The following is a 12883-nucleotide window of genomic DNA, read 5'->3' as shown; positions in this document are numbered from 1 at the left end:
ATTCCCATGGCAAGGCCATAGCAAGGACCACAGAAACTGGAGAAAAACCACTGAGAAGGGGTCCGTTAAACCATACCTGGGGCTGATATGCCTGCCCCGGGACTCAGAGCCATGGGCCGCTGTCAGGGGAGCCTACACATCCCTGCCCCTCCACCAAATTGTGGATGGATTCTTGTGCCCAACTGCCACCAACTCTTTCTGGAATCCCAGCTCCACATGTGTCCATGCATGCCAGGCCTCCCGTTGAGCATGTGCTCAACTGGTGCCCCATCGCAATCCTGTAAGGTCCGTGTTATTAGCTCCATTTTACTGATAAACTGAGGCTCAGAGAGGTTAAGCAACTTGCCCCAGGTCCCACAGCGGTTAAATGGACACTGGGGCAAAAGCACGGGCCAATGGGGCCCTGATCCGCACTCTTTCCTTTATCTCAGGCTGCTCTCGTGGACCCGGACAGCGACACATGCCTCGGGCCTCTGTGTCCACTCCTTTGGTGTTCAGCACATACGTGGGTGACTCCAGCCCTGAAGCCACGGCTCTATCACCAATATTCCCGGACTGGGCAGAGTCCTTCCTTCCTCTGCCCTTATTAATTTTACCAGGAGCCTCCTGAGAAAACCAGGCCTCCCTCTCCCCCACCCCTCTGCTCTCTGGCTTAATTACTTCTCCTCCTGGCAGTAATGAATGTCTCTGAGCCCCTGAGACAGGAAACTTCATCAGGAACCGCTGCTTTCATGACTCAGCCTTGCCTCCCCCAGCCCTGTCCCTCTGGACCCAGACGGAGGCCCAGTCTCTGCCTCATCTCCAGCCCAGCCCCAGCTTCAGCTAAGAGGGCATCCGTGGGTTGGAGACTCCCCGGCCCCGCAGTCTCCCTGCCCCCCATAGAATGCAGGAACGCAGACCCCAAAAACCAGACCATAAGGGATCTGCCCCAGATTGGGAGGATCCCGATCCTCCCTTGTCCAGCAATCCGCACGCAGGCATTGGACCAGACGGCTCAGAACGCAGCTCTTCCTGGCTTCCTGCGCGCCCACAGCCCCCGGGGGTCAGCACAAAGAGGCCATTCTTTCCTCTTATTCACTCACCCATACTCCAGGAGCACCTGCTCCAGGCACAGGCAGCGAGATCTGCCTTCCAGGGATCTATGGTCCAGCAAGAACACACCCCGAAACAAGTAGATAAATAAAAAGCAGATAAATAAAATGACCCATGACTCTTGAAGAACACGGGTTTGAACTACGGGGATTCACCTACATGCAAGTTTTTTCGGTAAATACAATACAGTGCTGTAAATATACTTGCTCTCATTTATGATTTTCTTTTATCTTTTTTTAAAATATATTTATTTTATATATTTTTATTTTATTTTATTTAAGATTTATTTATTTGACAGACAAAGATCACAAGTAGGCAGCAAGGCAGGCAGAGAAAGAGAGGAAGGGAAGCAGGCTCCTTGCTGAGCAGAGAGCCTGATGTGGGGCTGGATCCCAGGACCCTGGGACCATGACCCGAACTGAGGGTAGAGGCTTTAACCCACTGAGCCGCCCAGGTGCCCCATCCTTTATGATTTTCTTAATAACATGTTCTCTCTAGCTTACTTTATCGTAAGAACACAGCATCCAGGACATCTAACAGAAAATACGTTTATTTTTATCGGCTGTTCGTGTTCTCTATAAGGCTTCTGGTCAACAGTAGGGTATTGGAAGTTAAGTTGTGGGAGAGTCAAAAGCTCCACACAGATTTTTGACATCCTTAACCCCTATATGGTACAAGGGTCGACTGTATTTATAAGGAAGGGGAAAGCGGGAGCTGAGAGTGATAGCTTGAGGAGCAGCCATGGCATATACAATTCCATCCTGTCCTAGTCAGTCTCTATATTGGAAGTCCTTACAGCAGTCTGCCCTGCATCCTCATGCGTCAAGTTCAGCAGGGTCTTACTGGATCATCGCCTCCCATCACCCAGGGCTTCTGCTATATACCTCCTCACCCATCACCTCAAACAACCAGGGAGGAAAGAGGGTCCACAACCAGCACGCAGGAGGGAGAACAGCAGAATGAATACAGTATCCGCGGCAGCCGCCCGACATCCCCTTCCTGCCTCTCCGCCCTCCCATTGGGGTCCCCTCCAGTGTCCTCCTCCCCTCCAACCCCAGAACCCCGCACCCATCCCCGAAGTCATGTCTTTTTTTTTTTTAATTTTATTTATTTATTTGACAGATCACAAGTAGGCAGAGAGGCTGGCAGAGAGAGGAAGGGAAGCATGCTCCCTGCTGAGCAGAGAGCCCGATGCGGGGCTTGATTCCAGGACCCTGGATCATGACCTGAGCCAAAGGCAGAGGCTTTAACCCACTGAGCCACCCAGGCGCCCCCCCCCCCCACCGAAGTAATTTCTGGGTAGACTAAGGAGTTACATGTAAAAATACATTGAACTGGGGCACCTGGGTGGCTCAGTGGGTTAAGCCTCTGCCTTCAGCTCAGGTCATGGTCTCAGGGTCCTGGGATCGAGCCCTGACGTCCCCGAGTCCCCGATCCCCACATCGGGCTCTCTGCTCAGCAGGGAGCCTGCTTCCCCCTCTCTCTCTGCCTGCCTCTTTGCCTTCTTGTGATCTCTGTCTGTCAAATAAATAAATAAATCTTTAAAAAATATACATTGAACCATAGAAAATCTGGAAGGCGGCACAACCAGACCTGTTGAGGGAAGAGGCCTTTGTGAGTAGAAAGGACTGGACGAGAACACAGGAGAAAGGTCAACAGCTTTGCCCACAGAAGCGTTAAACACAGGTACGTGTCATAAAAGCAGAACTGAAATGACGCATGAACCCCTCTTTTTTGCCTGGCTCGAGCCTAATCTGTCCTAGATGGAGCCCGCCAGGAACCTTCCTTCCCTTCAACCCCCACCCCACCTTCCCTGGTTGGGGTTGGCTGTCACCCCTAAATGCTCCCTGGCCCCCCGCTGCTCCATCCTCCAGCAAAAGGCAGATGAGACTGTGTGTGAATGTCACTTTGGATCCTCGTGGTGCATGGGCACCTTGACATCTTATTGTTTTTATAATCTCCGTGCCCAGCACACAGACATACTTTACACAGGATAAAACCCATTAAGTTTTTTAGTGGCTATCTGTTCTATTTTCTCCTTCCCTGGGTTTTTTTTTTTAATTGCAGTAAAATATACATAACATAAAACCCCCCAAAAAATACATGTAACATAAAATCTACCCTCCTAACTTTTTAAAAAAGATTTTATTTATTTGACAGAGAGAAAGAGAGAGCGCAGGCAGGCAGAGAAAGAGGGGGAAGCAGGCTCCCCGCTGAGCAGAGAGCCCGATGTGGGGCTCGATTCCAGGACCCTGAGATCATGACCCAAGCCAAAGGCAGAGGCTTATCCCACTGAGCCACCCAGGCACCCCATACCCTCCTAACTTTTTGAGGAAATGCCATACTGTTTCCATAGCAGCTACACCATTTGGCATTCCTGCCAACAGCTCACAGGGATTCCAATTTCTCTGCCTCCTCGTGAGTCCTTGTTACTTTCTGGTGTTTTTGACAGTGTGTGAGGTGGCATCTTACTGTTGTGGGGATTTGTTTGTTTGTTTGTTTGTTTTTAATAATCTCTACATCCAACGTGGGGCTCGAACTCACGACCCCAGGATCAAGAGTCGCTCACTCCACCAACTGAGCCAGTGAGGTGCCCCCTACTGTTGTTTTAGCTTGCATTTCCCAATAACTAGTTTTATTTTTTTATTATTTTTTAAAAGATTTTTATTTATTTATTTGTCAGAGAGAGAGAAAGGGGGGAGGGAGAACACAAGCAGACAGAGCAGCAAGCAGAGGCAGAGAGAGAAGCAGGCTCCCGCTGAGCAAGGAACTTGATCCCAGGACCCTGGGATCATGACCTGAGCCGAAGGCAGCAGCTTAACCAACTGAGGCACCCAGGCATCCCTCCCAATAACTAGTTTTAAATGAGTCAATAGACTTAAAAAAAAAAAAAATCCATACGACAGATATGACAAAAGGTAATATTTTTTTTAAAGATTTTATTTATGTATTTGACAGACAGACAGAGATCACAAGTAGGCAGAGAGGCAAGCAGAGAGAAGGGGAAGCAGGCTCCCCGCTGAGCAGAGAGGCGCCTCCAAAGGTAATATCTTTTATACGTAAAATGAAATTACAGATCTCTATGTCTCTATGTAAAACATTAGGTTCCAAAAAGACAAAGGGACATGAAGAGACAACTTCTGAAAGAGGGTAGGTAACATAAGAACAAGATGGGATTGGGAGGGAGACAAACCATAAGTGACTCTTAATCTCACAAAACAAACTGAGGGTTGCTGGGGGGAGGGGGGTGGGGAGAAGGGGGGGGGGGTTATGGACATTGGGGAGGGTAAGTGCTTTGGTGCGTGCTGTGAACTGTGTAAACCTGGTGATTCACAGACCTGTACCCCGGGGGATAAAAATATATGTTTATAAAAAATAAAAAATTAAAAAAAAAACATAAGAACAAATGGCATCACTGGTCACCAAAAAAGACAAAACAGAACACCCTCTTTTGCCTGGGAAGATTTCAAAACTTAAAAAATATATAAATAAAATGATAACACTACTGCTGGCAAGAGTGCTGGCAAATAGACATACGCGTCCATTCTCGGCTAATGAGTGGGCATTGGTACAGCCCTTTTGAAAAGCAACTTCCAAAGACTCGGGAGCATTTATGCACTTTAATCTAGGAGTTCAGTTTCTGGGTACCCACTGAAATAAAGTCATTTCAGCAATATATGCATAAAATGTGTACCAAGACTTATTTATAATAGTGAAAACTTCGAAGTAGCATAAATATCTGATAATAGCATATTCAGTAATAAATTTTAAAGTATCCCCATATGTAACATTATGAAGTCACCCCAAAGTTGATCATGAGGTTGCTCCGATAAGAAGCTGTTTGGAACTTTAAGTGGGAAAAGCAGAATACAAAATGTTACCTGCCCTAACATCTCAACCCAGAAAAAACAAGAGTAAGAAGTATATATAAAAATATACAGCAGGGGGCGCCTGTCTGGTTCAGTTGGTGGAGCCCTCCCAGTCTTGATCTCCTGCTTTTGAGTTTCAGCTCCACCTTGGGTATGGAGATTACTTAAAAATAAAATCTTAAGGGGCACCTGGGTGGCTCAGTGGGTTAAAGCCTCTACCTTTGGCTCAGATCATGATCCCAGGGTCCTGGGATCGAGCCCCAAGAGCCTGCTTCCCTCTCTCTCTGCCTGCCTCTCTGCCTACTTGTGATCTCTGCTTATCAAATAAATAAACAAAACCTTTAAAAACAAAGAAATAAATAAAATCTTTAAAAAAAAAAGGCACGCTCATAGAAGCTTCCTCTGGAGGATGAGCCTGTGGGTAATTCTTTTCTGCCTTGTGCTTCGTCTCCTCACATCCTGTACTCTCCCCAAACTGAAAATATAATCATAACCTCCCGTAAACTTCAATCAGATATTCCCTCTTCTGAATATTTATCCTTAAAAAAAATCATTTGACAGTATGAAGGAACATGCTATGCATGAAATTCTAAATATATTTATAATCATATATAAGTTGGATGCAAATTGAATGTTTAATAATAGAAATTAATTAAGTAGATGAGGGAATTTTACGCTTGTTGAAATCTTAGTCAATAAAAGCCACAGTTAGGAAGTGTGACGGGTTGAATTGTGTCCCCCAAAATGATATGCTGAAGTCCTAACCCCCAGTACCTCAGGATAGGACTTTATTTGGAAGGAAGATGTTGTGGTCTTAATTCATGAAGATGAGGTCATACCGGAGTAGGCGACACTTAATCCAATATGTCTTGTGTGTCCTTCTAAGAAGAGGAGACACGCACAGGGAGAAGGTAGCCACGTGACCCCAAAGACAGAGATTGGAGTGGGGCATCTTCAAGGCAAAGAAAGCCAAGGACTGCCAGCAAACACCAGAAGCTACAAGAGCCAAGGAAGGATTCTCCCCTACAGGTTTCTGGTGGCCCTACTGGTGCCTTGATCCTGGCTAATCTCCCCACCTGTGAGACCATATATTCCTGCTATTTTCAGCCACCCAGTCTGTGGTCTTTTGTTAGGGCAACCCTAGGAAACGAATATAGGGACCTAATATGAAAAATGTTCCTGACATCCTAAGTGAAGCTCAGGGAAATATTTACAGGCACACCACAATACAGCCATCCTTGTTTGTTTCATGTATAAGAAAGAGCTTGGAAAGAAAGACCAAATGCAACTGTCTTAGTAGGCTAGACAGGTTTATTTATCTAGTTTTCAGTAATTCTCCTGAATTACTTTTATAATGAAGGAAAAAAAAAAAGGTGTTTGGTGTTTTGAGGTTTGTGCTGTTGTCCTTTTATTAACTACGCCCTAAACGGAACCACCAGCTGCTCCTTCCACTCCCACTGTCAGACCCCTGGTCTCTGCCTGGGCTCCACCACCTCCCCCCCACCCCCACCACCAACCCTTAACTTCTAGGAGCCCAGCAGACACTGGGCCACTCCTCAAAATCTTACAGGGGCTCCCCGGTCTCCTTTAGCTGCACCCACACCACTGGCCTCACTACGCTGGGCTTTGCCCTTCCCCGCCTCTGCCCTTGCCCTGGCACACTAACACTGGTACCTTCCCCGGGGTTTCTCAACGACCTGCAACGACCAGTGAGTCGGTAAATCGGGAGGGAAGCCAGCTTCCTCCCCACCGAGAAGACGAAAAGGAAAGTTCCCGCAGTCGGAGGGAAAGTCCTGCTCAAAGCCATTCCGAGGCCACTCTGTGAGGCTGGGACTCGAAACCACGACTCCAGATCAAGGCAAGGGCTGAGCCCTGTGTCCCCGGATCCACTCGTCCAGCACCCTGTCGGGCCACCGTGGGCGCTCCCTTCATGCGCACCGACTGAGGACGCCTGAGCCCCACCTTCCCAACTTTGGGAACCTTTCACTCCCCTCAACGCCTTTGGTCCTGACTCCCCCTTAGCTCACTCTCTCCCCACCCCAGGGCTGGTCGACTTGCAGGAAGGTTGGGGGTGTCAGGATGGAAGAGCGGCGTCCGAAGATGGGGTGACTCTGGAAGAGCATTGGCTGGGGTGGAGGTTAGTCAGAGCTCGGGGGAGGGGCGGCAAGCCTGGGCCCCAAGGCCAAGAGTCGGCCCCCAGACTCGCTGCCGGGGACCGGTTCTCACTCGGCTCCTGGAGCGAACCGCTGTAACTTCGCTGGGAGCTCACCCGGTCTTCGAATCGCCGGGCCGAGCCGACACCGCCCTCTCGTGGCAATAGTATGTAATTACAATCTGCAGGGTTTCTTCTCCCTGGAGGACAGGTCGGGTGGGGCCGAGAGTTCCCTAAGTCCAGCAGGCGGGCTGTTCAACCTTAGGACAGTTTCCTAAGCCCTGAACTCCACAATTCTCTGCCTACACATCACCTTCTCCTTGGGACACGCACGTATTAGGATGGACCCTATGAAACTTCCATTTGTTGGCTTCTAACTTATAAAAGCACAAAAACACACAAAAGATATATATGAGCTCTGCTCCCCAACTCACCCTTCATACATGCCAGAACCCTCAAACACACACACACACACTCACTCACCTCTGCACATTCTTCTTTCCTCTCTGGAACACACAGATGAGTAATCCCCTCAGCCATGGGTCAGAGAAGTACCACCCAGCGCTGCGCCCCCTAACCTTACCCATGAGTCCCACACAACACCCCGCAAAACCATAAACACAACAGCCCCAAGTTCAGCTCCACGCCAGGGCCTTCACCTCTCCCTCCATCTCCTCCTTGACCTCAAACTCTCGAGGGACACCCCCATATTGAATGCCACCTCTCTTGACTTCCTGAGACCCGCCCACACCTCTGCCCCAGTTTATTTATTCCAGTTTATTATTCCAGATTTTGACACCCCCAAAGAATCCCCTAGGGGCCTCATTAAAGTGCAGATGTTAATTCGGTAGGCCTAGAGCAGGGCCCTCAGATTCCACATTTTCAACTAGCCCCCAGTTGATGTAAAGAACCATGTTTTGAATAAGGAGGCTCTGCTTCTGGGGCTGCCTGGGTGGCTCAGTTGGTTAAGCTACTGCCTTGGGCTCGGGTCATGGTCCTGGGATCGAGTCCCACATCAGACTCAGATCCATGGGGAGTCTGCTTCTCCCTCTGACCTTCTCCCCTCTCATTCTCTCTCCCACTTTCTCTCTCTCAAATAAATAAAATCTTTTTTTTTTTTTTTTTTTAAAGGAGGCTCTGCTTCTTTCTCCGGCCAGGAGTTCCCAGAGTTCCAGTGGGCTCATCCCAGTCCCCTCCCCAACTGTCTACTACCTGGCTTTCCTACCCTACAGCCCCCCACCCCCCGCCCCAACATACACACACTGAAATGGGAAAGTCACTGATAAGTGAAACCAGCAGCCTGTTCTCAGGCTTTGAGGCATCTATGGTGCGGGCTGCCCCTTTCTTCTTGAACCATCTCCACCTGTGGATTCCGGGTGACTCCTGGTGGAACCCCTTCTACCTCTCCACTGTGCTCTCCGCTTTCTCCAGAATCTTATCTCAAGAATCTTTCTTCTTTTTTTAAGATTTTTTAAAAATTTTTATTTATTTGATGGACAGAGATCCCAAGTAGACAGAGAGGCAGGCAGAGAGGCTGAGCAGAGAGCCTGCTTGATCCCAGGACCCTGGAATCATGACCTGAGCCGAAGAAAGAGGCCTTAACCCACTGAGCCACCCAGGTGCCCTTGCCTCAAGAATTTTATCTCTACTTGTCTATCATCTGTCTCCGAGCATCTCTGTAATAATCATCACACCGACTTCGTGTGCTTAGAACCTATCGGACCAAGAGTCTGCCATCATGATCTTCAAGACAGTAGCCTTTTGGGTGCCTGGGTGGCTCAGTGGGTTAAAGCCTCTGCTTTCAGCTCAGGTCATGATTTCAGGGTCCTGGGATCAAGCTTTGCAACACGCTCTGTGCTCAGCAGGGAGCCTGCTTTCCACTCTCTCTCTGCCTACTTGTGATCTCTCTCTCTGTGTCAAATAAATTAATTTAATTAAATAAAAAAGACAGTAGCCTTTTCCTAAATACTCCCAGTCCCCAGAGATTGTAGACTGTAGGAAGACTCTAACCATCATAGGGTTATGGACGGATTCTTCCGTGTGTGTGTGTGTTTTCTTCTCTCGTCTCCAAGAGAAGGTCTTTGGCCAACGCTAACAGGCCTCCAACATCTCCCTTACACCGGGGATAGCTTCCTTCTTTTGACACACCCCCAGGACAGCAGCCAGAAGAGGGGGAGAGTAGGGAGCCCCCTGCTGGACAAGAGGCTCATGGCACACTTGGAACCGAAATTCTTCAATCCATAAATTACGTATTTGTGGAGTTATATAATATTTCACATTTTTGTGCCTTGAAGGAAAAGTACTCATGGAAGAAGAAAGCTTGCTTTTATGGGGAGTTTACGTGTCAGGCTGCTAACTTGCACCTATGGGGATTCCCTGAATTTTCTCTTTTGTCCAATCATACACAGCGGAGGGTAGTGTAATGAATCCTCTGCCCACTGTCCAGCTTCGACACATACCACCTCCCGACTTGGAGTGAGCCTTACTGTCTCTGTTCTCCCACCCCGCCCTGTCCCTTCCAGGGTTTTGGTTTTTGTTTCTTGTCTTCACTTTTTTCCTCTCTTACCTTTTGATCCTCTGCCTTGTGTCTTTTTCCTCCCCACTCCAGGGCTATTTTGAAGCAAATGCCAGACATCTTATCCTTTCATCTATAAATATTCAGGATGTACACTAAAGCATATGGAGTAGTTTTAAAAACATAACACACGGGGTGCCTGAGTGGCTGAGTAGGTTAAGCCTCTGCCTTTGGCTCAGGCCATGATCCCAGGGTCCTGGGATTGAGCCCCACATCGGGCTCTCTGCTCAGTAGGGAGCCTGCTTCCTCTTCTCTTTCTGCCTGCCGCTCTGCCTATTTCTGATCTCTCTCTCTATCAAATAAATAAATAAAATCTTTAAGAAAAAACATAACACACAATCATAGTACACCTAAAAACTAATATATCAAATATCCTTTGTGATCAAATTTTTCCAATTGTCTCATTTCTTATGGCTTGTTTGATTCAGAATTCAAATAAGGATTAAAAGAGACTTTTAAAATACATCTTTTGGGGGGGTGCCTGAGTGGCTCAGTCTATGAAGCGTCTGCCTTTGCCTCAGGTTATGATCAAAGGGTCTGAGATCGACTCCTGCATCAGGAGGACTCCCTGCTGAGCATGGAGCTTCTTCCTTTTATCCCTCCCCACTGCTCGTGATCTCTCTCTCTCTCAAATAAATAAATAAAATCTTTTAAAATAAATTAAAAAGGGCACCTGGGTGGCTCAGTGGGTTAAAGCCTCTGCCTTCGGCTCAGGTCATGATCCCAGGGTCCTGGGATCGAGCCCCGCATCGGGCTCTCTGTTTGGCAGGGAGCCTGCTTCCCTTCCTCTCTCTCTCTACCTATCTCTCTGCCTACTTGTAATCTCTCTCTCTCTCTCTCTGTCAAATAAATAAATAAAAATATTTAAATAAATTAATTAATTTAAAAAATAAATCTTTTGGGGGGGCACCTGGCTGGTTCAGTCAGTTAAGCTGTCAACTCTTTTTTTTTTTTTTTTTTGAGAGAGAGAGAGAAAGAGAGAGATCATGAGCAGTAGGGAGGAATAAAAGGAGAAGCAGAATCTCTGCTGAGTAGGGAGCTCAATGCTGGAGTCAATCCCAGGAGCCTAGAATCATAACCTGAGCCTCAGGCAGATGCTTAACCAACTGAGCCACCCAGGCACCCAAACCACCAACTCTTGATTTCGGCTCAGGTCATGATCAGGGTTGTGGGATTGAGCCCCATAACAGGCTCCGAGTCTGCTTGAGATTCTCTCTCTCCCTCTCCCCCTCCCCCAGCTTGCACTCACTCTTTCTAAAATCAATCAATCAATCAATCAGTCTTTTCTAGGGAGAGCCCTGGCTGTCTCAGGCAGTAGAGCATATGATTCTTGATCTCAGAGTTGTGTAGAAATTACTTAAAATAGAATCCATAAAACACACACACACACACACACCTTTTCATCTACTCCGCCCTCCTCTCTCTTATTCTTTTCCTTGTAATTTACCTGTTGAGGAAACCAGGTTGTCTGTCCTATGGTTTCCCACAGTGTGGATTTGGCTGACTGCGTGCCCATGGAGAGCTTTCCGTCTTCACTACTGCGCATGAGATTAAGTTTTATTCTCTTTCCCCCCCCTTTTACAGGGGAGACAACGGGGGCCCAGAGAAGTTAAGTGCCTTGCCCAAACCCTGGCAACCAAGGAAGTGGCAGCACCAGGCCTGCTGGTCTCCAGCCAGGGAAACAGGACTGCGTCCTCTGAGCACCCCGTTCACGACCAGGCACATAATACGTGCTCACAAAACTGTGGTTGACCAAGGCCTCTGTTCTCTCCCGCTGGGCTCTCCCTCCTCACGGACGGAGAGGGCCACCTTGGGGCTGTCGGGTGGTCCTCGAGCCAGTCCCACAGCACAGGGTCCACAGAGCCAGGCTTCCCTTTCCACCTTTTTCCTTCTGTCTTCTCTTTCCTTCCTTCCTTCAATGTTTCCTGGCCACTTCACCCATGCCAGACCCCATCACGGTGTGTGAATGAGTACAGCTCTGTGCCTCTGTCTGTGCGTAGACGTGTGTGAACTCGGGCCAGGGGGGGGGGGTGTCCGCCTCTAACTCTGTATGTAGTGTGTGTGTGAGTGTGCGCGTGCCCACACACACACAAAAGTCCACATACATTCATGTCTCCAGATCTAAGTGTCCCCATAGTTGTCACTGATAACAGCTGGTATGTCTTTGTGTGTTCTCAGCCCCTGCCCACATGTACATGTCTGTGTTCCTATGAATGACCCAGTGGCCGCGCGTGTAAATTGGCATAATTCTGCACATGAATGCGTGTCTGGGTGGACCCGTGTCTCTCTGTTCACCTGTTGTGCCTGTACATGTGCATCTCGCCATGTGTACACCTGTGTGACAACGAGTGGTGTGGGTCTCCACTGTTCTGTGGATCTCCGTACACTTGTGTGTCTAGACATCTGTGTTTCTGCGTGCAGCCTAGTGGATGGTGTGGGATGTTACATTTGTGTACTCTGTGTGTGTGTGTGTATCTCCCCTCAGGTGCTTTGATTGGAACCGTCAGCTGTCATCCCGGCCCCTAGACTGGCTGAATTCCTGTCACTTCCACACCTACCTGTCCTGAGGGGCAGCCAAGGAGGGCTCTAGTAGGAGGGACAGCCTGGCCCTTCAAACCAGCTCCCGTGCTCAAGGCTGCAGCCCGTGCTGAGGGAAGTGTCTGGAGGAGTTGGCGGATTGTGTCTGTTCCCAGCATCTCCATGACCCAGGGCCTGGTGAGAAGACAGGAGCCTGATTCTGGGCACAATGACAACAAGCTTTGCTCTGAAAAACAAAACGACGGCCTGCTTTAGGGGGAATGAGGAAAATTCTCTCTGGAACCCAGACCCCCAGGGATCCTGGCGGCCTTCAATTCGGAGGGGTGGGGTCGGGCAGGGGTGTTGACCTCTTACACCCACACTCATCTCCTCCACAAAGCAGGGCCAGTTCTCCAACCAGAGGCTGGCCTTCCCCCAGAGAGAGGCAGTGAGGACACAGTGGCCCCAGGGTCACTGGGCCTAGAGTTAATCATCTACTCAGGGTATCCCTGGGCCCATTGGCTGCCTGGGGACACGGCCCTCTGGGCTAAAGCCCAAGGCAGTGGGGCAGTAGGAAGCAGTTCCCCAGCCCCTGTCTGCCCCACCAGCCTATGGGAAATGGGGCTGAAATGGGTGGGCCCCTGGTCGGAGGGAGACATCCACTCTGCCCTCAGGGAG

The 12883-nt window shown here is 48.9% G+C and overlaps 1 long non-coding RNA gene across 1 annotated transcript; it reads right to left on the bottom strand.

The window, feature by feature from the left end:
- Positions 1–6505: 6505 nt before the first annotated feature.
- Positions 6506–12634, bottom strand: LOC132003876 (uncharacterized). Its single transcript, XR_009400351.1, has 3 exons — positions 12581–12634; positions 12247–12452; positions 6506–7313 (listed from the first exon to the last, which is right to left on the bottom strand). It is a non-coding gene; the product is annotated as an uncharacterized LOC132003876 (long non-coding RNA).
- Positions 12635–12883: the final 249 nt, after the last annotated feature.

The sequence above is a fragment of the Mustela nigripes genome, chromosome 16, assembly GCF_022355385.1.
Source record: "Mustela nigripes isolate SB6536 chromosome 16, MUSNIG.SB6536, whole genome shotgun sequence".
Taxonomy (NCBI): domain Eukaryota; kingdom Metazoa; phylum Chordata; class Mammalia; order Carnivora; family Mustelidae; genus Mustela; species Mustela nigripes.
This window is presented reverse-complemented; position numbering and strand designations above follow the sequence as displayed.